Source organism: Canis lupus, chromosome X, assembly GCF_048164855.1.
Source record: "Canis lupus baileyi chromosome X, mCanLup2.hap1, whole genome shotgun sequence".
NCBI lineage: Eukaryota > Metazoa > Chordata > Mammalia > Carnivora > Canidae > Canis > Canis lupus.
In genome coordinates this window covers 80,786,690-80,812,075 of record NC_132876.1, presented here as the reverse complement: position 1 = coordinate 80,812,075, position 25,386 = coordinate 80,786,690, and the positions used below count along the sequence as shown (strand labels likewise).

General features: G+C 39.3%; 1 protein-coding gene across 14 annotated transcripts in view; it reads right to left on the bottom strand.

Moving 5' to 3' along the window:
• Positions 1-24,905, bottom strand: part of EZHIP (EZH inhibitory protein) — a 104,008-nt gene extending 79,103 nt beyond the window's left edge. For 6 of the 14 annotated variants that reach the window (XR_012026087.1, XR_012026093.1, XR_012026097.1 and 3 more), the window contains exons 1-2: positions 24,633-24,905; positions 20,249-20,308 (exon numbers count right to left, since the gene is read on the bottom strand). The gene's annotated coding sequence lies outside the window, so the exon portion shown is untranslated. Of the gene's footprint in view, positions 1-20,248; positions 20,309-20,504; positions 20,644-24,632 lie in introns of all 14 variants that reach the window. The other 8 variants (XR_012026095.1, XR_012026088.1, XR_012026092.1 and 5 more) reach the window with 3 other exon arrangements.
• Between the last annotated feature and the right edge of the window lie 481 nt (positions 24,906-25,386).

Sequence of the window (25,386 nt, the reverse complement as noted above, 5' to 3'; positions counted from 1 at the left end):
ATGAACAAGCAAGGCTCTGCATTCCTTGCCAGGCACAAGCCTAAGTCCCCATCCAGGTTATATCAGTTTTTGGAGCATATTCGTAGTCCCTTCTCCTTATCCTAAGAAAGCCTTCTAATATCAGGGACTGAATTTTGTTTCCTTTGATGTTAAGTTTCCACCCCAACGAGTCATGGGAATATACATTATGTTTGCTCAATGCATAAACTCCATCTTTCCTCATAAATAATTATGAATTTCTCTATACTTTTATTAAGATGTATGAAAAAGAGTCTTTGGATTTTCTTCTGAGTCTATTGAACATCACATTGGTTCCTTCAAATTGTAGTTAGTGGAATTCTTTTACTGTCCATATCTCTTTTCATAATTTTTTTTGTCAAATGTAAATGTATGTATATTCACATCTAACATGTGGGATTTGATGGACCCAGAGCAAACAAGCCAGTCACCTTCGCACTGAGGTACATAAAATAAGGTTGATCATCAGTGCTTTCTGAGGAAAGATTATTGACCTAACGTGAGAAATGTAGGAAATTTTTAACTTTCTTTTTTTTTTGGAAATTTTCAACTTTTAATGTTTGTGGGTTCTGCTCCTGGGCTCCCAGGGAACCTCTACTTTTACCAAGGTCGGAATGACTTCACCAAATTTCAAAGCCTGGGATCTATTTCTGCCCCCAGAACACATTGTACATCTGTTTCATTAGCAAAGAACCTAAAAGAAACATTTCAAACTAAAGAAAGGAGTAAAAACCTCCCTATGTTCCATTCCCGTAGCTCTGAAGCCTAAAAACTTGCATACACTAAAAACATAAGATAAAGTTTATAATTTTCTGGAATGTCCTTCATCATGGTGATTTGTAACACCTGATGTAACAAAAAACATATAACTCTGTATTAAACATTCCTTATCAGGCTCACTGTCTTCTTTATGCAGATTGTGTATCCCTCACTTAGACTCAAATAAAACTCTCTTCCTTTTTTTTTCTAAGATATTCTAAAGATATTTGTTCATTTTACATCAACAAGGTATATGACTGCCACTGTGCTTAACACTGCACCAAGCCATGTGGCCCCAGTCACTAGCATGTGCTGGTCCAAGCCACAACTAGCCGTGGTGGCAGCCTTGTGCCCCCAGCTGTCCCAGCACATAGCTCTCAGCCACTGCAATGCTTCAGGGAATCTGGCATAGGACTAATGGCCCAATGCAAATGTAGCTAACACCACTGTCCTGCTCCCAAGTTCCCTGGCAGGCATGCTCCCTCAGAGCTGGCCTACCTGGGTCCCACTAACACTACAGAGAGTAAGCCCAGCCAACAACCGGCAGAGAGTCAGTTCATATGACTGCACAAAAAGGAAAAGTGACTCAGACACAACAAGACATAAACAACACACTCTCTTGATGTATCAGGTTCTGTTGAACAGGGGACACTGCACTGCAGAACACTGCAGGATCTCCTCTTCATAAAGCCATTACTTTCAAGAGAAGAAGGCATATATGACTTTTAGCTCACAGAAACAGACACAGAGAGGCAAACAATATGAGGAGACAGAGAAATATATCCCAAGTGAAACAATAGGACAAGGCCATGGACAAAGATCCAAGTGAAACAGATATAAGTAATATGTCTGATAGAGAATTTAAAACAATGTTCATAAGGATACTCTTTGGACTTGAGAAAAGAATGGAAGACATGAGTGAAACCCCTAAGATAGAAAAAGAGAATAATACAGCAGAGATGAAGGGCACAATAAACAAAAGGCAAAACACATTTGATGGAATGAAAAACATGCTGGAAGAAGCAAAGGAACAATTTAGTGACCTAGAAGACGAGGAATGGAAAATAATTAACCTGAACATAAGCAAGAAAACAAGGGAAAGGGGGCAGAAAATTTATTTGAAGAAATAATAGCTGAAAGCTTCCCTAATCTGGGGAAGGAAACAGATGTCCAGATCTTTGAGGCACAAAGAAACCCCATCAAAATCAACAAAATCAGGTCAACTCCAAGAAATGTTGTAATTGAACTTGCAAAATACAGTAATAAAGAAAAAATACTAAAAGCAGCAAGACAAAAGAACTTAGTAATTTACGAGGGAAAACCCATACGACTAGCAGGAGATTTTTCAAAGGAAAACTGGCAAGCCAGAAGGGGTGGCATAATGTATTCAAAGTGCTGAATGGGAAAAATCTGCAACCAATGATACTCTGTCCAGCAAGGCTATCATTCAGAATAGCAGGAAAGATAGTTTCCCAGACCAAAGGAGTTAGTGACCACTAAACCAGCTCTGCAAGAAATATTAAAGGGGACTCTATTTTTTTAAAGTAATCTCTACACCCAATGCAGGGCTCAAACTCATGACTCTGAGATCAAGAGTTGCATGCCCTACTGACTGAGCCAGCCAGGCACCCCTAAAGGGGACTCTTTGGAAAGGAGAGACCAAAAGTGAAGGTATGAAGGTAGAAAACACAAAAGGAATAGGAATGAATAATCTGTAAAAAAACTAAGTGAAGCTACTCAAAAAATAAAAGGATAGGAAATACAGTAACATATACCTAAAACAAGGAGAAGAGAGAAGAAAAGAATGGGTTCAAACTTCAACAATCATCAACTTAATTGACTGCTACATGCGGAAGAGGTTATATACAAACATAATGGTTACCGCAGATCAAAAACTAATAAACAGGCAAGAATAAAGAGAAAGAAATCCAAATACATCATGAAAATCGGCAAAACATGAAAGAGACAAACACAGGAAAGGATCAGAGAAAATCTTTAGAAACCACCACAAAACAACTAATAAAATGACAATAACTACATATCTATCAATAATTACTTTCTAAATGGACTAAATGCTCCAATCAAAGACATAGGGTGGCAGTAGATTAAAAAAAAAAAAAAAAAAACGAGACCCATCCATATACTCCGTATAAGAGATTCATTTAAGATCTAAAGACACTTGCAGATTAAAAGTGAGGGGATGGAGAAACATCTATTATCAAATCGATGCCAAAAGAAAACCAGAGTAGCAATACTTAAATCAGAAAAAAAAAAGACTCTAAAACAAAGACTGTAATGAGAGACAAAGAAGGATAATATTTAATAATAAAGGGGACAGGGGATCCCTGGGTGGCGCAGCGGTTTGGCGCCTGCCTTTGGCCCAGGGCGCGATCCTGGAGACCCGGGATCGAATCCCACGTCGGGCTCCCGGTGCATGGAGCCTGCTTCTCCCTCTGCCTGTGTCTCTGCCTCTCTCTCTCTCTCTCTGTGACTATCATAAATAAATAAAAATAAATAAATTTAAAAAAAATAATAAAGGGGACACTCACACAGGAAAATATAACTATTTTAAATATTTATGCCCCCAACATGGGAGCATCCAAATACATTAGACAGTTACTAGCAAGCATAAAGGAGTAAATTGATAGTATTACAATAATAGTAGGGGACTTTAACACCCCACTTACAAGAATTGACAGATAATCTAAACAGCAAACAAACGAGGAAGCAATGGCTTTGAACGACACACTGGACTAGATGGGTTTTTTAAAAGATTTTATTTATTTCTTCATGAGAGACACACAGAGGGAGGTAGAGACAGATGCAGAGGGAGAAGCAGGCCCCCCACAGGGAGCCCGATGCAGGACTTGATCCCAGAACCCCAGGATCATGACCTGAGCCAAAGGCAGATGCTCAACTGCTGAACCACCCAGGCATCCCTGGACTAGATGGGTTTAACAGATATTCAGAAAATTCCATCCTAAAGCAACAGAACACACATTTTTTTTGAGTGCACATGGGACATTCTCCAGAACAGATCACATATCAGCCCACAAAACCACCCTCAACAAATTCAAGAACATCAAAATCTTACATCTTTTCTGATCATGCTATGAACTACAAATCAACCACAAGAAAAAATCTGGAAAGACCAGAAATACGTGGAAATTAAATAACATCAATGAAATGATCAGGAAATCAAAGAAGAAATAAAAAATACATGGAAAGAAATTCAAAGGAAAACACAACAGTCCAAAACCTTTGCAATGCAGCAAAAGCAGTTCTGAGAGGGAAGTTTTAGCACTATAGGCCTACTTCAAAAAGCAAGAAAAATCTCACATAAACAACCTAACCTTCTAACGAGCTAGAAAAATAAGAACAAACAAAACATAAAACCAGCAGAAGGAAGGAAGTGATAAAGATTGGAGCAGAAATAAATGATATAGAAACTAAAAAATAATAGAACAGATCAATGAAACCAGGAGCTGGTTCTTTGAAAAAAATCATAAAATTGATAAAGCTCTAGCTAGACCTATCAAGAAAAAAGAGAATGACTCAAATAAATAAGTGATGAATGAGAGAGGAGAAATCACAACCAACAGCACAAATATATAAACAATCATAAGAAATTTCCAGCGAGGAAACTGAATCAGTAATTAAAAAAAAAAAAAAAAACCCAAAAAACAAAACCTCTCAACAAGCAAGAGTCCATGGCCAGATGGCTTCACAGGTGAATTCTACCAAACACTTAAAGAAGAGTTAATACCAATTCTTCTCAAAAAATTCCAAGAAAGAGAAAAGGAAGGAAAACTTCCAAATTCATTCTATGAGGCAAGCATTATCCTGATATCAAAACCAAATAAAGACACCACTCACCCTGGTAAAAGTAAGTGCAAAAATCCTCAATAAAATTCTAGCAAACCAAATCCAATGATACTTTAAAAGAATCATTCACCATGATCAAGTGTGATTTATTCCTGGGTTGCAAGGGTGGTTCAGTATTTGCAAATCAATCAACATGATACATCACATTAATAAAAGAAAGCATAAGAACCATATGATCATTTCAATAAATTCAGAAAAATCATTTGGCAAAGTACATCTACTCATGATAAAAGCCCTCAACAAAGTAGGATTAGAGGGAACATACCTCAACATAATAAAGGCCATATATGAAAAACTCACAGCTAACATCATCCTCAGCGGGGAAAAGAGAGCTTTTCCTCTATGGTCAGGAATAAGACAGGGATATCCACTCTCACCACTATTATCTAACATAGTGCTGGAAGTCCTAGCTTCAGCAATCAGACCAAAAGAAAAAAAAAAAGAAATAACAAACCATCCAAATCAGCAAGGAAGAAGCAAAACTTCCACTATTTGCAGAGGACATAATTCTCTCTCTCTCTCTCTCTCTCTCTCTCTCTCTCTCTATATATATATATATATATATATATATATAGTATGTATATATACATGCACAGTATGTAGTATGTATATATATATAATATGTATATATATATGTATATGTATATAAAATCTGAAAGACAACCAAAATCTGCTATAACTGATAAATGATTCAGTAAAGTTGTAAGATACAAAATCAATGTACAGAAATATTTTGCATTTCTATGCACTAAAGAAGCAGCAGAAGGAGAAACTAGGAAAAACATCCCATTTCCATTACACCAAAAATAATACCTAGGAATAAACCTAACCAAAGAGGTAAATGACGTGTACTCTGAAAACTATGAAACACTGATGAAAGAGATTGACAGAAAGACATTCCATGCTCATGGATTTAACAAATATTGTTAAAATATCTATACTACCCAAGGCAATGCAATCCCATCATCCCTTGATTATCTTTTATGCTCCTTTACTGGTATACCCTTTTCTAGTATATCCCTTTCCATGTATGTTCATATTGCACATTTAAGGCTCTATTAATTTTTCTTTATGCTTGTTTTTCTCTGATTTTAGGATTGCCTGATCTCTACCAATCTCTCTTCAAGTTTACTTTCTTCTGCCAAAACAAATTTTACTCTTGAGACCCTCTTGCAAATTTTTCATTTCAGTTATTGTACTTTTCAAATCCAGAAGTTCTTCATGTGGTTTCATTTTATAAATTCTCTTTCTGGATAGTCTCTATTTTGAGACATTGTCATCATACCTTCCTTTAAGCATAGTTTCCCTTAGTTATTTGACCACACTTATTATACCTGCTTTGAGGTCTCTTTCTGCTAGATCCAATTCTGCATCCTCTCACGGGCAGTTTTTGTTGCCTGAATTTTTTTTTAACCCAGTGCATAGTACACACTTTCCTATTCCTTTCTAGGCCCTCCAATTTTTGTTGAAAACTGGAGAATTTAGGTACTATATGGTAGCAGCTCTGCTCTTCCTGGACTTGTTGTTTGCCTATTTGTGGAATGATATGGCTGGAACATATCAGTGAAGCCTATTTCCCTACAGTGTGCAGCTTCTTTTAATATTTTTTAATGTATTTATTAATGAGAGACACAGAGGCAGAGACATAGACAGAGGGAGAAGCAGGCTCCCTGCAGGGAGCCCGATGCAGGACTCGATCCTAGGACCCCAGGATCATGACCTGAGCCAAAGGCAGATGCTCAACCACTGAGTCACCCAGGTGCCCCCAATGTGCAGCTTCTGATGTCATCACTAAAAGGGCATGGCCTTGGGCATGCATACAGTCTCCCTGACTCACCTTCTTCCCCATGGGTAACTGTTGTTGGGCCAGGATGTTTTTCACTGTCTCTTGTCCTGATAGTTTCATGAAGCTTCTGGATAGACTGCCTCTGCTGGTTTCAATTCCATCCGCTAGCCGCCATTAATTTCCAGCTGATTGCTTTCTTTTTATTGACAATGCCCTCCCTGGGCAATAAATGGATCCATATGCAGTGCCTAATAACTTTGGGACCCTTTGCAGGGGTAATCTTTCAGGTCACTCTTTGATGCCTGCTCCAACTCTAGGAGGACTCTTCTTAGGGATCTCTTTCCCTCTTTCTCTCTGTTAAACTTCCAAATGCCCTGCTGTTTGGCTTGTTACACCCACACAGCTACCAGTCCCCTCTTAAATGCTCACTATCAAGATTGCCATGCTTATCAACATTACCCTTAGGCCTGCACTTTCCCAGGATTTTGCAAATAATTCAGTCCCCTGAAGGACAGCTCCCCTTAGAGAAAGCTACAGAGGTCTCTGTAGTTATAGCCTGCCTGCCTCTCCCCTTGGGCGGCACTCCTGCTGCTCCAGAACTAGTAGTGGGGACAGTGGCTCTCTTCCCTCAGAGTAATACCCTTGCTCTACAAACCACCCTCTAGGCCGGGCTGATAGCTCTTCATCTGGTCAGCTTTACTTTCCCGATGTGGAAATTCTAACTTATAAGCCAGCTGGGGCAAGGGTGATTAGGGCCCCATAGTCTCAGCCTGTCACATCTAGAGTAGATCTTTGTCCTATGAATCAGGTCCAGGTGGGATTAAGGGAGCAGCAGATCTCCCACCTGCACTTGCCTGGAATAGAACTTCTGAAACGTGGTGCTGAGAATGATGAGAAGAAATTCTGGAGGCCTGCCTCTCTCATAGAGAAATAGTAGCTCTGGAGGGAGGGGAAGGGAGGAGAGGGAGGGAGGGGGAGGGGGAGGGCAGGAGAAGGAGCTCCACCTTCTTGGCTATAACTACCCCCACTAGAGCTTCCCTCATACTGAGCCAGGGAGAGGAGGTGAAGAGAAAATTTGTGGCTCATATGCCACAGTTGCTCATTGTTCTTTTTTTCTTTTTTTTTGTCTCATTGTTCTTACCGAAATTTAGTACATTTGTGTGAATTACTGTTTCTCTGTTTGCTATATACTCCTTGAACAATTTCTAGACAGTTAACAATGATTGTTCACCAGTTTGATTTTTTTCCTCTGGCAAATGATCTATGGAGCTCCTCACACCATCATTCAGGAATTGGTTCTCTTTTCTACTACTTTTTAAATATTATTATTATTACATTATAACACATTACATTATTATATATGATATTCTTATTATAAACATGCATGTTTTTGAAAGAAGGCAAATAGAGTGGTTTTATATTAAGGGAAGCAAAGGATGACCTTTGCTTGCACCAGCCCTACTTATCAGGGGTAGCAATCTGCTAGTATGTTTTCATAGGTATAGGTATATCATATTATATTCAATATAAGCTCCAGCAGTAGACTCATAAAAGGAATTAAATTTTAAAAATTACCTCTCACACACTACCACTGAATATATTTCTCCTATTTCCCAAAGCCAACAAATACTTCCAACTGATGTTAAAGATCAGTCAATTGATATGCACCTGCATATAAAATTTTGTCAGCTGAGAGGTTAATTCAATCCACTATCCCCATGGAACTTTTAATACATGTCTCAGAAAGTGAGCAATCAGGCAGGAAAAAATTTAAATACAGAAAATTTGAATAAGAAAATTAATATGCTTCTTATTCAGATGAACGAGAAAATACAAAATATGTATTAGATCATAACAGAAAGCTTAATGAATGTCAAAAGGCAGACAGTCTATACTTTACAATAAAAAACTAACAACAACAGATCAATTTAATTGGGAGGAGAAGGGCTATCTGCCTGAACAGATGTAAATGCTTTGCCAAGAAAATTCTCAGGTTAAGAGAAATCTAAAGCAGCAATTACACACTAATACACCATAGGCTTCCAGTTATGGAATGAATCAGTCACGGGAATAAAAGATACAGACAGCATAGGGAATCTTGTCAATGATATTATAATAGCGTCGTGTGGTGACAAATGGAAGCTACACTTGTGGGGAGCACAGCATGATGTTTAAACTTGTAAATCACTACACTGTACACCTGAAACTAATGTAATAGCGTGTGTCAACTACACAAAAATTTTTATAAAAGTAAATAAACCACAATAAAACAGAACCAACAAATCCTGTGCGTTCATACCAAGAGTACTTAGAGTGACCTTTGCAACCTTAAGCACATTTACTACAAAGAAAGACATGAAAAAAATCATTCAATTTAGGAAGCTCGAAAAACACCAACAAAATAACTACAATGAGGAGAGAATTAAGAAACATAAAACAAAATTAAAATAGTAATCCATTCAACCAATATCTGGTTCTTTGAAAAGACAATCAAATAGAAACACATCTGGCAAATGCGATGAAAACTAAGAATGGAGAAATCATTCAACATGATCAGAAATTAGAAGGGAGATTTTGAGGATTTTTTTAAAAATTTAAGAACATTTGTGCTAATTGATACCAGCAAATTCCACTAACATAACTATTGCAATTGGCCTAAGAAAAAGAAACCTGAATACAGCAATAATCAATAAAGAGACTGAAATCAGTAAAGAAAAAAGACTCCTAAAGGTACTATAATAAATACCACAATTATAGTACAGCTGATTACGATACAGATAATTACCACATTACATAAATCGTTTCATTGCACTACAAAATGCAAAGGCCACCTAGATTATTTTTCTAGTTTAGCATAACCCTGATGCCAAAACCTGACCAGAATAAATCTCAATTTAGAAAATGGATGCCATAGTCATTACAACAATTGGATACTGATGCAGAAATAGACTAATAGGTCAGTGTTAAAAGAATCTTCTGGGCATATATGAGAATTTAATTTACAATAAGGCTGCCACTTCTAGTCCACGGAGACATGCTACAATGAGACATTTCTAGCTATCCATTTAAAAAACTATAAACATTCTTTAAAAAAACAGGGCATTGGGTGGCTCAGTCGGTTAAGCATCCAACTCTGGATTTTGGCTCAGGTAATGATCTTTGCAACCTTCTCAGAGTTGTGAGATAGAACCCCGTGTCAAGTTCCGTGCTGGGTGTAGAGCCTGCTTAAGATTCTCTCTCCTCCTCTCTCTCCCTGTACCTCCCCATCCCCCCCTCTAAAAAAAGAAAGAGAACAGAAAAATATAAACATTCCTGTAACAAAGCATCCACACACATAGAAAAATATCCCAGTTGATTAAATGTACTTACTATGATAAAGAAAATGTTAAGAGTGTTAGAAGAAAAATTCAGGTTGTTTTTATAATATTGGGCAGGAAAGGCCTTATTGAAATAATACACAGGGGGAGGAAGCAAGATGGCGGAAGAGTAGGGTCTCCAAATCACCTGTCTCCACCAAATTACCTAGAAAACCTTCAAATTATCCTGAAAATCTATGAATTCGGCCTGATATTTAAAGAGAGACCAGCTGGAATGCTACAGTGAGAAGAGTTCGACTTCTATCAAGGTAGGAAGACGGGAAAAAAGAAATAAAGAAACAAAGGCCTCCAAGGGGGAGGGGCCCCGCGAGGAGCCGGGCTGAGGCCGGGGCGAGTGTCCCCAGGACAGGAGAGCCCCGTCCCGGAGGAGCAGGAGCTGCACCAACCTTCCCGGGCAGAAAGGGGCTCCGAGAAGTTGGAGCAGGACCCAGGAGGGCGAGGATGCCCTTGGGTTCCCTGGGACAGTAACAGCAACCGCACGCCCAGGAGAGTGCGCCGAGCTCCCTAAGGGCTGCAGCGCGCACGGCGGGACCCGGAGCAGCTCGGAGGGGCTTGGGCGGCGGCTCCGCGGAGGGGGCTGCACGGCCCGGGAGCGCGAATCCAACAGCGCAGGCCCCGGAGCACAGGGCGCCGGGACACAGCCCAGGATCCGGCCTTCCCCGGGACAGGCAGAGGCCGGGAGGGCCCAGGACAGCAAGGACGCTCCTGCCCCAGCTGAGCAGATCAGCGGCCCCGCCCCGGAGCCTCCAGGCCCTGCAGACGGAGAGCTCCGGAGTTCCTGTGGGGGCTGAATCCAGGTTTCCAGAGCTGGCCCCGCCACTGGGGCTGTTGCTCCTGGGGCCTCACGGGGTAAACAACCCCCACTGAGCCCTGCACCAGGCAGGGGCACAGCAGCTCCCCCAACTGCTAACACCTGAAAATCAGCACAGCAGGCCCCTCCCCCAGAACACCAGCTAGACGGACAACTTCCAGGAGAAGCCAAGGGACTTAAAGTACACAGAATCAGAAGATACTCCCCTGTGGTTCTTTTTTTGTTGTTGTTTGTTTTTTGTTGCTGTTTTGTTTTGTTTTGTTTTGCTTTGCTTTTTGATTTGTTTCCTTCCCCCACCCTTTTTTCCTTTCTTTTTCCTTCTCTTTTTCTTCTTTTTTTTTCTTCCTTTTTTTTCTCTTTCTCTCTTCTTTCCTTCTTTCTCTCCTCTCTTTTTCTCCTTTTCCCAATACAACTTGCTTTTGGCCACTCTGCACTGAGCAAAATGACGAGAAGGAAAACCTCACCTCAAAAGAAAGAATCAGAAACAGTCCTCTCTCCCACAGAGTTACAAAATCTGGATTACAATTCAATGTCAGAAAGCCAATTCAGAAGCACTATCATGCAGCTACTGGTGGCTCTAGAAAAAAGCATAAAGGACTCAAGAGACTTCAAGACTGCAGAATTTAGTTCCAATCAGACAGAAATTAAAAATCAATTGAATGAGATGCAATCCAAACTAGAAGTCCTAACGACGAGGGTTAACGAGGTGGAAGAACGAGTGAGTGACATAGAAGACAAGTTGATGGCAAAGAGGGAAACTGAGGAAAAAAGAGACAAACAATTAAAAGACCATGAAGACAGATTAAGGGATATAAATGACAGCCTGAGGAAGTAAAACCTACGTTTAATTGGGGTTCCCGAGGGCACCGAAAGGGACAGGGGGCCAGAATATGTATTTGAACAAATTCTAGCTGAAAACTTTCCTAATCAGGGAAGGGAAACAGGCATTCAGATCCAGGAAATAGATCCCCCCCCCCCTAAAATCAATAAAAACCATTCAACACCTCGACATTTAATAGTGAAGCTTGCAAATTCCAAAAATAAAGAGAAGATCCTTAAAGCAGCAAGAGACAAGAAATCCCTGACTTTTATGGGGAGGAGTATTAGGGTAACAGCAGACCTCTCCACAGAGACCTGGCAGGCCAGAAAGGGCTGGCAGGATATATTCAGGGTCCTAAATGAGAAGAACATGCAACCAAGAATACTTTATCCAGCAAGGCTCTCATTCAAAATGGAAGGAGAGATAAAGACCTTCCAAGACAGGCAGGAACTGAAAGAATATGTGACCGCCAAACCAGCTCTGCAAGAAATTTTAAGGGGGACTCTTAAAATTCCCCTTTAAGAAGAAGTTCAGTGGAACAATTCACAAAAACAAGGACTGAATAGATATCATGATGACACTAAACTCATATCTGTCATTAGTAACACTGAACGTGAACGGGCTTAATGACCCCATCAAAAGGCGCAGGGTTTCAGACTGGATAAAAAAGCAGGACCCATTGATTTGCTGTCTACAAGAGACTCATTTTAGACAGAAGGACACCTACAGCCTGAAAATAAAAGGTTGGAGAATCATTTACCATTCGAATGGTCCTCAAAAGAAAGCAGGGGTGGCCATCCTTATATCAGATAAACTAAAATTTACCCCGAAGACTGTAGTGAGAGATGAAGAGGGACACTATATCATACTTAAAGGATCTATCCAACAAGAGGACTTAACAATCCTCAATATATATGCCCCGAATGTGGGAGCTGCCAAATATATAAATCAATTAATAACCAAAGTGAAGAAATACTTAGATAACAATACACTTATACATGGTGACTTCAATCTAGCTCTTTCTACCCTCGATAGGTCTTCTAAGCACAACATCTCCAAAGAAACGAGAGCTTTAAATGATACACTGGACCAGATGGATTTCACACATATCTACAGAACTTCACATCCAAACTCAACTGAATACACATTCTTCTCAAGGGCACATGGAACTTTCTCCAGAATAGATCACATACTGGGTCACAAATCGGGGCTGAACCGATACCAAAAGATTGGGATCGTCCCCTGCATATTCTCAGACCATAATGCCTTGAAATTAGAACTAATCACAACAAGAAGTTTGGAAGGACCTCAAACACGTGGAGGTTAAGGACCATCCTGCTAAAAGATGAAAGGGTCAACCAGGAGATTAAGGAAGAATTAAAAAGATTCATGGAAACTAATGAGAATGAAGATACAACCATTCAAAATCTTTGGGACACAGCAAAGGCAGTCCTGAGGGGGAACTACATCGCAATAAAAGCATCCATCCAAAAACTGGAAAGAACTCAAATTCAAAAGCTAACCTTACACATAAAGGAGCTAGAGAAAAAACAACAAATACATCCTACACCCAGCAGAAGAAGAGAGTTAATAAAGATTCGAGCAGAACTCAACGAAATCGAGACCAGAAGAACTATGGAACAGATCAACAAAACCAGGAGTTGATTCTTTGAAAGAATTAATAAGATAGATAAACCATTAGCCAGGCTTATTAAAAAGAAGAGAGAGAAGACTCAAATTAATAAAATCATGAATGAGAAAGGAGAGATCACTACCAACACCAAGGAAATACAAACAATATTAAAATCATATTATGAACAGCTATATGCCAATAAATTAGGCAATCTAGAAGAAATGGACACATTTCTAGAAAACCACATACTACCAAAACTGGAACTGGAAGAAATAGAAAACCTGAACAGGCCAATAACCCGGGAGGAAATTGAAGCCATCATCAAAAACCTCCCAAGAGGGGATCCCTGGATGGCGCAGCGGTTTAGCACCTGCCTTTGGCCCAGGGCGTGATCCGGGAGACCCAGGATCGAGTCCCACGTTGGGCTCCCGGTGCATGGGGCCTGCTTCTCCCTTTGCCTGTGTCTCTGCCTCTGTGTGTGTGTGTGTGTGTGTGTGTGACTATCATAAATAAATAAAAATTTTAAAAAAAAAACCTCCCAAGACACAAAAGTCCAGGGCCAGATGGCTTCCCTGGGGTATTCCATTAAAAGTTTAAAGAAGAAACCATACCTATTCTACTAAAGCTGTTTGGAAAGATAGAAAGAGATGGAGTACTTCCAAATTCGTTCTATGAGGCCAGCATTACCTTAATTCCAAAACCAGACACAGACCCCACCAAAAAGGAAAATTATAGACCAACATCCCTGAGGACCACAGATGCAAAAATTCTCAACAAGGTACTAGCCAATAGGATCCACAATACATTAAGAAGATTATTCACCATGACCAAGTGGCATTTATCCCCGGGATGCAAGGCTGGTTCAACACTCGTAAAACAATCAAAGTGATTGATCATATCAGCTAGAGAAAAAGACAAGACATGACCCTTTCAATAGATGCAGAGAAAGCATTTGACAAAATACAGCATCGATGCCTGATCAAAACTCTTCAGAGTGTAAGGATAGAGGGAACATTCCTCAGCATCTTAAAAGCCATCTCCGAAATGCCCACAGCAAATGTCATTCTCAATGGGAAACACTGGGAACCTTTCCCCTAAGATCAGGAACAAGTCAGGGATGTCCACTCTCACCACTGCTATTCAACATAGTACTAGAAGTCCTAGCCTCAGTAATCAGGCAACAAAAAGAAATAAAAGGCATTGAAATGGGCAAAGAAGAAGTCAAACTCTCCCTCTTCACAGATGACATGATATTCTACATAGAAAGCCCAAAAGACTCCACCCCAAGATTGCTAGAACTCATACAGCAATTCGGCAGTGTGGCAGGATACAAAATCAATGCCCAGAAATCAGTGGCATTTCTATACACTAGCAATGAGACTGAAGAAAGAGAAATTCAGGAGTCAATCCCATTTACAATTGCACCCAAAAGCATAAGATACCTAGGAATAAACCTAACCAAAGAGGGAAAGGATCTATACCCTAAAAACTACAGAACACTTCTGCAAGAAATTGAGGAAGACACAAAGAGATGGAAAAATATTCCATGCTCATGGATTGGCAGAATTAATATTGTGAATATGTCAATTCTTCCCAGGGCAATTTACACATGTAATGCAATCCCTATCAAAATACCATGGACTTTCTTCAGAGAGTTGGAAAAATTATCTTAAAATTTGTGTGGAATCAGAAAAGACTGCAAATAGCCAGGGTAATTTTAAAAAAGAAAACCATATCTGGGGGCATCACAATGCCAGATTTCAGGTTGTACTACAAAGCTGTGGTCATCAGGACAGTGTGGTACTGGCACAAAAACAGACACACAGATCAATGGAACAGAATAGAGAATCCAGAAGTGGACCCTCAACTTTATGGTCAACTAATATTTGACAAAGGAGGAAAAATTATCCACTCGAAAAAACACAGTTTCTTCAATAAATGGTGCTGGGAAAATTGGACGTGCACATGCACAAGAATGAAACTAGACCATTCTCTTACATCATACACAAAGATAAACTCAAAATGGATGAAAGATCTAAATGTGAGACAAGACTCCATCAAAATCCTAGAGAAGAACACAGGCAACACACTTTTTGAACTTGGCCACTGCAACTTCTTGCAAGATACATCCATGAAGGCAAGAAAAACAAAATCAGAAATGATTATTGGGACTTCATCAAGATAAAAAGCTTCTGCACAGCCAAAGAAACAGTCAACAAAACTAAAAGACAACCTACAGAATGGGAGAAAATATTTGCAAATGACCTATCAGATAAAGGGCTAGTATCCAAGATCTATAAAGAACTTATTAAACTCAACACCAAAGAAACCATCGAATCATGAAATGGGCAAAAGACATGAACAGAAGTTTCACAGAGGAAGAGATGGACATGACCCACAAGCACATGAGAAAATGCTCCACATCACTTGCCATCAGGAAATACAAATCAAAACCACAATGAGAGTTACCACCTCACACCCATGAGAATGGTGAAAATAAACAAGACAGGAAAGAACAAATGTTTGAAAGGATGTGGAGAAAGGGAAACCCTCTTGCAGTGTTGGTGGGAATGTGAACGGGTACAGCCACTCTGGAAAACTGTGTGGAGTTTCCTCAAAGAGTTAAAAATAGATCTGCCCTACGACCCAGCAATTGCACTGCTGGAGTTACCCCAAAGATACAGATACAGTGGAACGCGGAGACACCTGCACCCCAATGTTCATAGCAGCAATGTCCACAATAGCCAAACTGTGGAAGGAGCCTTGGTGTCCATCGAAAGATGAATGGGTAAAGGAGATGTGGTCTATGTATACAATGGAATATTCCTCAGCCATTATAAATGACAAATACCCACCATTTGCTTCAACATGGATGGACCTGGAGGGTATTATGCTGAGTGAAGTAAGTCAGTCGGAAAAGGACAAACATTATATGGTCTCATTCATTTGGGGAATATAAAAATTAGTGAAAGCGAATAAAGGGAAAGGAGACAAAATGAATGAAAATATCAGTGAGGGTGACAAAACATGAGAGACACCTAACTCTGGGAAATGAACCATGGGTAGTGGAAGGGGAGGTGGGTGGGGGGTTGGAATGACTGGGTGATGGGCACCGAGGGGGGCACTTGGTGGGATGAGCACTGGGTGTTATGCTAAATGTTGGCAAATTGAACTCTAATAAAAAAATTTTTTAAAAGAAAATAAAATAAATATATACACATATATAAGTATATACATATACATATATACATTTATAAGTGTATATATACATATATAAGTACGTATATGTATATATGTATATGTATATATATAATGGAATATTACTCAGATGTCAAAAACAATGAAATCTTTTCATTTTTGACAATGTGGATGGAACTAGAGGGTATTATGGTAAGCGAAATAGGTCAGTCAGAGAAAGACAAATACCATATGATTTGACTCATATATGGAATTTAAGAAAAAAAACAGATGAATATAGGAGAAGGGAAGGAAAAATAGAATAAGATTAAAACAGAGAGGGAAAAAAAAACAGGGAGGCAAACCATAAGAGACACTTAAGTATAGGAAACAAACTGAGGGTTGCTGGAGGGATGTGGGTGGGGGATGGGGTGATTGTGTGATGGGCATTAAGGAGGACACTTGATGTAATGAGCAGTGGCTGTGTAAATGATGAATCACTAAATTCTACTCCTGAAAGTAATATTACACTATATGTAAACTAAATTGAATTTAAATACAGTTTTTAAATTTTTATATAAGTAAGTTCTGACTACAGAAATCAAGCAAGAAAAAGAAAGATTAGAATCCAGATTGGAAAGAAGAACTAAAGCTATCTTTATTTGCAGATAGCATGATGCAATACATTAAAACTTCTATGGATTCATCTTTCGATGGACACTCAGGCTCCTTCCACAGTTTGGCTATTTTGGACATTGCTGCTATAAACATCGGGGTGCAGGTGTCCCGGCGTTTCATTGGTTTATGTATACAATGGAATATTACTCAGCCACTAGAAACGACAAATACTCAGCATTTGCTTCGACGTGAATGGAACTGGAGGGTATTAAGCTGAGTGAAATAAGTCAATGGGAGAACGACAAACATTATATGGTCTCATTCATTTGGTTAATATAAATAATAGTGAAAGGGAATAGAAGGGAAGGGAGAAAAAATGGGTAGGAAATATCAGAAAGGGAGACAGAACATGAAGACTCCTAACTCTGGGAAACGAACTAGGGGTGGTGGAAGGGGAGGAGGGCAGGGGGTGGGGGTAAGTAGGTGATGGGCACTGAGTGGGGCACTTGACGGGATGAGCACTGGGTGTTATTCTGTATGTTGGCAAATTGAACGCCAATAAAAAATAAATTTATTATTTAAAAAAATAATAAATAAATTGGTAAAAAAATAAAAATAAAAAATAAAACTTCTATGGAATCAACAAAAACACTGCTAGAACTAAAGAATGAGTTCAGCAAAGTTTCAAGATACAAAATCAATACAAAACCCAACTGTATTTCTATAAGCTGTCAATGAGAAATACAAACATGAAATTAAGAAAACAATTCCATTGGTAATAGCATTAAAAATGTATGATATAGGTGGTTCAGTTAGTTAAGCTTCTGACTCTTGGTTTTGGCTCAGGTCATGGGTTGTGGGATTGAGCCCCATGTCGTGCTCTGTGCTCATCAGGGGTCTGCTTGAAGATACTCTCTACCCTTGCCCCCACTCATGCTCTTTCTTTCTCTCTCTCACATAAATAAATACATCTTTTTTAAGAAGTATAAAACACTTGGAAATTATTTTTTAAAAATTTTGTTAATCATTTGACACACTGATAGAGAGTACAAGTAGGCAGAGTGGTAGGCAGAGGGAGAGGAAGAGGGAGAAGCAGGCTCCCTGCTGAGCAAAGAGCCTGATATGGGGCTGGATCCCAGAACCCTGGGATCATAACCTGAGCCGATAGCAGATGCTTAACCAACTGAGCCACCCAGGTGAACTGAAAATAATTTTTTGAATATTTTATTTATTTATTCATGATAGACATAGAGAGAGAGAGAGGCAGAGACACAGGCAGAGGGAGAAGCAGGCTCCATGCCGCAGCCCGACACGGGACTCGATCCCAGGACTCCAGGTTCGCGCCATGGGCCAAAGGCAGGCGTTAAACCACTGAGCCACCCAGGGGTCCCCTGAAAATAGGTTTTTAAAAATAGAGTGAGATTCAGAATCCATCCTCCTTGGTATTTAACCAAATGAGTTGAGAACCTATATCCACACAAAAACCTGCACATGGTTTATAGCAGCTTTATTCATAACTGCCAACACTTGAAAGCAACCAAGATGTCCTCCAGTAGGTGAAGGGACAAATAAACTATGGGACAGACAATGGGATATTATTCAGCACCAAAAAGAAATGAGCTATCAAGCCATGAAAAAACATGGAAAAACCTTAAATGCATATTACTAAGTGAAAGAAGCCAACATGAAAAAGCTACATATAATTCAACTATCTGGCATTCTGAAAAAGTCAAAACTATGGAGACAGTAAAATATTTTATGGTTGCAAAGGGCTGGGAGGAGAGAGGGATGAATAGGCAGAGCACAGAGAACTTTTAGGGCAATAAAACTATTCTGTATGATACTATAATGGGGGATAGGTGTCATACATTTGTGAAATCCCATATATTGTACAACACCAAGCATGAACCCTAATGTAAAATAGAGACTATGAGTAACAATGACGTGTCAATGTAGGTTTATCAATTGAATAAATGTACCATTCTTCTGTGGGATGTTGATAATAGAGGAGGCTCTGCATATGTGGAAGAAGGTAAATGGGAACTCCCTGTACTTTCTGCTAAATTTCACTATGAAACTAAAACTGCTCTAAAAAATAGATTCTATTTTTTAAAAATATAATACTTCTACACTAAAAACTATAAAACATTACCAAAATAAATTAAAGACACAACTAATTAAAAGGTATTTCATGTTCAGGTACCAGAAGACTTAATATTGTTAAGATGTCAATACGCCTCAAATTGATATACAAATTAAATGCAATTCCTATTATATCCTATCTGAATTTTTTATAAGAAATTAATTCTAAAATGCACACATGGGAAACTGATGCTAAAATTCACATTAAAATGCAAGAGACAAAAACAAAATAATCCTGTAAAAAAGAATAACGTTGGAAAATTCATTCATACTATTTGATTTCAAAACTTACAACAAAACTATAGTAATCAAGACAATGTTGTACTGGCATAAAGATTGATATATAGATTAATGGAATGGATTTTAGAGTCCAGAAATGAACCCTTAAATTTATGGTCAATTGATTTTTAAAAAGAGTACCAAGAAAAATCAACAGGGAAAGGATAGCATTTCTTTTTTTAAAAAAATTTATTTATTTATTTATTCATGAGAGACACAGAGACAGAGAGAGAGAGGCAGAGACACAGGCAGAGGGAGAAGCAGGCTTCATGCAGGGAGCCTGACGTGGGACTCAATCCCGGGTCTCCAGGATCATGCCCTGGGCTAAAGGCGGCGCTTAACCACTGAGCCACCCGGGCTGCCAACGAGTAGCATTTCAACAAATGATAAGGGACAACTTGATATTCACATACAAAAGAATGAATTAGGCTCATTCCTCATGCTGTATGCAAAACTTAACTCAAAATTGATCAAAGGCTGAAATGTAAGTGGTAAAACTATAAAACTCTTAGGGTTAGGCAACAGCTTCACGAGTAAAAAAAAAAAGGAAAAAAAACTAGATGAATTGGACTTTATCAAAAATAAAAACTTGTGTGCTTCAAAAGACAAACTCAAGAAACTGAAAAGACAACTCACAGAAAATATTTGCAAATCATATATCCAACAAAAGATGTACCCAGAATATGTAATGCTCTTGTAACTCAATAATAAAAAGACAAATAACCAAATATTTTAAGTGGGTAAATAATCTGAGTAGACATTTTGCCAAAGCAGTTATATAAATAGCCAATAAATACATGAAAAGATGCATATCTCCTAGGAAGACTATAATAAAAAAGACAGGCAATAACAATTGTTGACAAGGTTGTGGAAAAATTAGAACCCTCATATAATGATAGTGGGAATATAAAATAGTACAGCTTCTTTTGAAACAATTTGGTACCTCCTCAAAACTTGAAACATAAGAGTTTCCATATGATCCAACAAGTCCACTTTTAGGTACCTACCAAAGAGAAATGAAAACATACGTCTAAACAAAAAACTTGTACACAAATATTCTTAGCATCATTATTTATAGTGGTCAAAGGCTGTAAGTGGCCCATGTGTCCACTAGTTGATGAATGGATGGATAGACTATGGCACATTCCTTCAGTGGAGTATTGTTCAGCAATAAAAAGGAATAAAGTACTGATACATACCATAATATGGATGAACTTCGAAAACATTATGCTGGGTGAAAGAAGCCAATCACAGAAGACCACATGTTATATGATTCCTTTTGCATGTAATGTTCAAAACAGGCAAATCTTTTGAGTCAGAAATTTGATTTGTGTTTGCCTAAAGAAGGGGTGGAGGATGGAAATCACACTCTTTTGAAGGTGATTATAACATTCTAAAATTAATTGTAGTGATAACTGTACAACTCTATGAATAATACTAAAAAACATTGAATTGTATACTTTAAATGAGTGAAATTTATGGTATGTAGATTATACATCAATAAAGTCGGATTTTTTTAAGTATCATTTATTGTCCGCTAATTTGGAGAGACTTTTGAAAAATACAGGTCTGTTTGGGGGAAATTAAACAAAAAAATCAGTGGTAGTCCAGTATGGCAAGAGCTGTGACCACTGTGAATCTTGGTTTCCTCACTTTAAAGTAAATGTAATCAGGGGCACCTGAGTGGCTCCATGGTTGAGCATCTACCTCCAATTCAGGGCATGATCCTGGGGTCCTGGGATCGAGTCCCACATCAGGCTCCCAACAGGGAGCCTGCTTCTCCCTCTGCCTATATCTCTGCCACTCTCTCTGTGTCTCTCATGAATAAATAATAAATAAAAATCTAAAGAAAAATAAAGTAAATGTAATCACAACTACTTTACATAATGTGAAAACTAAGTCAAATAATGAATACGAAATATCCAGCTTAGCATTTGGCACTAATAGTAATTACAGAAAAGGTGAACCTCATATTACTTGTCAGAGTGAGGGGGGTTTTCATTAAAAGAGTAATTTTTTTAATGCACTGAGGCTACTATGTCAACATTTTTGTCCTAAGAGAAAGCAACGTTCAAGGCATTTATGACATGGTACTGTAAGTGTAAGTGCAACCATTGAAGTTATAACCAGATTAAGGTCCTGGCTCCCACTTACTAGCTGTGGGACCAAAGGAAAGTGACTGGAATTCTCAATTTCATTGCCTTATCTGCAAAACAGGGATAATTTTACCTTCCCTGGAGGACTGTTCTGAGAATAAGAGATTAGAAGGATAAAAATTGTCTGATTCTCTCCTACATTTTCACTTTCTTCCTTTTTAATGTGTTTTCCTCATTCTAAAAAATATATTCAAGTATTTTCTGTCCTAAATAACCTTCCCTTGCATCCCCTCTCTAACTACCAAACTCTGCTCCTCCTTTCCTTCCAAATGAAGGACCATCAAACAAAATAGCTTTCCCCTCCTCATTCTTCACTTTAATCCAGTCTCGCTTTATTCTCTTTGGGCCCCCAGCTGCCACAACTGACACAGCCCTCAATAAGGTAACAAGGATGTCCTAATTAAAGGAGTCATTTCTCAGTTTCATTTGATCTTACCTCTTTGTAGCATCACACCCCACCCCTTCCTTTGTGTCTATGATTCTAATGTTTTTTTTCCTGGTTACTTTCCTATGCTTCTGAAATTTCTTTTTCAATCTCCTAGTACTTCCAAGATCCCATCCTTGGCCATCAGCTCTCTATTTCCTACATCTTTGGATGAATTAATTCAAACTCATGGTTTCATCTGATATTGATAGTTGAGGTGACTTCCAAATATATATTTCTGGTCTAGAGCTAATTGCTGACCACTAGACTAAAATGTCTACTTGCCTCCTGCTCATTCTGGATGTTTTTACAAGCATCTCAATCTCAGATCTCACCTCAATGCACTTCCTTTACCTGCAAATATGTGCACACCTCTGTAGTCAATTCTTCATTTAAGGGCACTAGCATTACTCAGTCACCCTCAGAAACCTTCCTGTAGGGATCCCTGGGTGGCGCAGCGGTTTGGCGCCTGCCTTTGGCCCAGGGCATGATTCTGGAGACCCAGGATCGAATCCCACATCGGGCTCCCGGTGCATGGAGCCTGCTTCTCCCTCTGCCTATGTCTCTGCCTCTCTCTCTCTCTCTCTCTCTCTCTCTCTCTCTCTGTGACTATCATAAATAAATAAAAATTAAAAAAAAATTTAAAAAAAAGAAACCTTCCTGTATTAAAATATGGATGAGGGGCAGCCCTGGTGGCTCAGTGGTTGAGCGTGCCTATAGCCCAGGGCCTGATCCTGGAGACCCGGGATCAAATCCCATGTCAGGCTCCCTGCATGGAGCCTGCTTCTCCCTCTGCCTGTGTCTCTGCCTCTCTCTCTCTCCTCTCTGTGTATTCTCATGAATAAATAAATAAAATCTTTTTTAAAAAATAAAGTATGGATGAACCCAGGCCTGCAGTCAAGTAGCAAGCAGGCTTCTGGTAAAAAAAAAAAAATGAATAGAGAGACCAGTACCATGTATAATGACAGACATCAACCTCAATCAAGCCCTAAGTAGTGTCCAATAAATTTACTGTATTTTTCTAATCAGCTCTCTCTCCAAATACTAGTAATGACAATTTCAAACTTAAAAACTCTTCAAACACCTGGTTTCCTCTCCTGTCACTCTTGGAAGCTGACTATACCTCTTATTTTACTGAGAAAATAAAAGTCCTCAGGAGGAACTATCTCAACTTCTTAACCAAATCCAAAAACATGCCTACATCTATAATTGTTGCTTCCCTCAAAGAACTTCAAAGTCAGTATAACATGATCTTCACTTTCCCACTCCCAACCTGGTCCTCCTTTGGTTTTAGCAGATGGTATCACTATCTGTACACCAGTTGTACAGGCCAGCCCTGGGAGTCATCTTTGACGTCCTCTACAACATTAAGTTCTGCTGACTTTAGCTCCTATATATCTCTTATATCTCTCCACTTTTCTCCATCTCTACTACCACTACTCTAATACAAGTGACTAGCATGCCATATCTGAACTACTACAATATTGTCCTATTGATCTACTCACATCAGGCCTGCTCTTCCATCTCTTATTTATAATGTAGACAGAATTTTCTGCAAAACTGATATCATACTCTAATTTAAAATTCTTGACCACTCTTTTTTTAAAGATTGTAATTATTTGTTCATGAGAGACACAGAGAGAGAGGCAGAGACATAGGCAGAGGGAGAAGCAGACTCCTTGCAGGGAGCCGGATGTGGGACTCAATCCCAGGACCCCAGGATCATGCCCTGAGCAGACGTTCAACTGCTGTGCCACCCAGGTGTCCCTCTTGATAACTCTTTAACAAAAACATCAAAATCCATAATGTGACCTACAAGTGCTATATGGCCCAACCACACACACCTTCTTTCAATCTCTCAGTACAGCAAAAGTCTCTCCCCTTTACCAGGACTTTTTAAAATGCTGTTATTTCTAGAATGTTGTGCCTAGAATAATCTCCATCTCTGCTCCCTTTTTTTCACCTAGTTAAAGCCTACTCTTTCTTCAAATCATAGGGCAAATGACTTACCTGGGGAGGTATTCCTTGGCCCCTCAAACTAGGTTAGGTCACTCTGTTATATAGCACTAGGTGCCTTTCCTTCATATCACATACCACAATGAATTAATACACATAAAACACTTAGAACACTGCTTGACATACAACAAGTATTCAATAAATCTCACTATTATTATAAACATATAATTGTGTCTTTTCCCCAACTATTATTTCATTTTAATAAAATTAGAGTCGTTCTAGATGTTAGAGATAGAGCAGTAAACAAAAAAGATTCAAATGTTATATTTGATTAATGTGCGTGTCCCCTCCTGGCTGCAAGATTCTGTGAAGGCAGAGACAAACACTGATTCCTTCAGAGCCTATTAGAGGGGTGCAGCTAAACGCAGGCTGAAGGGGCGCTAAGAAATCCATGCTAACTTTTAAAACAGAAACCCCATCTGCACAGGTGTCCATACTACTGTCCACAGCTCAAAAAAGCCAGGTTCGGTGAGAACCTCTCCTTTCCCCGTCATTATTCCCTTTGATGTGAGTGATCCTGGTGAAAGAATCTTCCTGTTTCATAGAAAAGAGTGTGATTATGTCCCTGAGCTGGGCGACCACCCCTCAGAAGTTAGGTAGAGCGGCCAGAAAGACAAAACCTCCCAGCGTCCTGCCCCCAACCCATCCCAAATCTCCTGACAAATCGCCACTCCCCATCCCTGCTGTTAAAAGAAAACAGGCTGGAGAGAGTCAGCGCAGCCAAAACTCACCAGAGTCAGAGAGAAAGTGCAGAGACACCAGCGGAAGTGCTGCCCCTCCTTCCCACCGCCGCCATTTAGAAGAACTTTCCGTGTCCCTCTAGCATGCTGGGAGGTCTGGTTTTATCCGCGTTGCTTTGGTTACCTCAGATTCCTTAGACATCTAACGTAGAGGAAAGACAGGCAGAACTGAAGGGATCGGGAGGTGGAGCTGAAATTCAATAATAGGGGTTACTTCAGGGGTTAAGTGCATAGTCTTTGGTGTCACACTGGCTCCAGCATCTTTCCTTGCCACTTGGGATATAATGTGGCTTTAGGCAAGTTACTTAACCTCTTCAAGCCCCTGCCTTTTCATTTGTAGAATGGAGGTAATAATCCCTCTACTGTTAGATTGCTGTGAAGATTAAATGTCATAATGTATGTAAAGCACATAGCACAATGCTTGGCACCAGTAACAACAACAACAAAAAAACCCTCTTAATAAAATTTTGAAAATTTAAACAGCCAATTTTCTCTTTAAAAAAAAAAAAAACGCCCTTCCTTTAGCTTATGAATCCTCCAAAAATTGTTCTCTCCCTCTCTTCACAACCAGATGTCTCAAAAGAAATGGCTCTGTTGCCATTATTCCACCTACCTCTTAGCTCTCAGCTTATATCTGACTTTTCATTCCATCACTCCCTGAAATATCTCTCACTATTTAAAATAACCAATGACCTCTGGAATGCTAAAGGCAACAAAAAATTTCCAGTCTTCAATCCCTTGACCT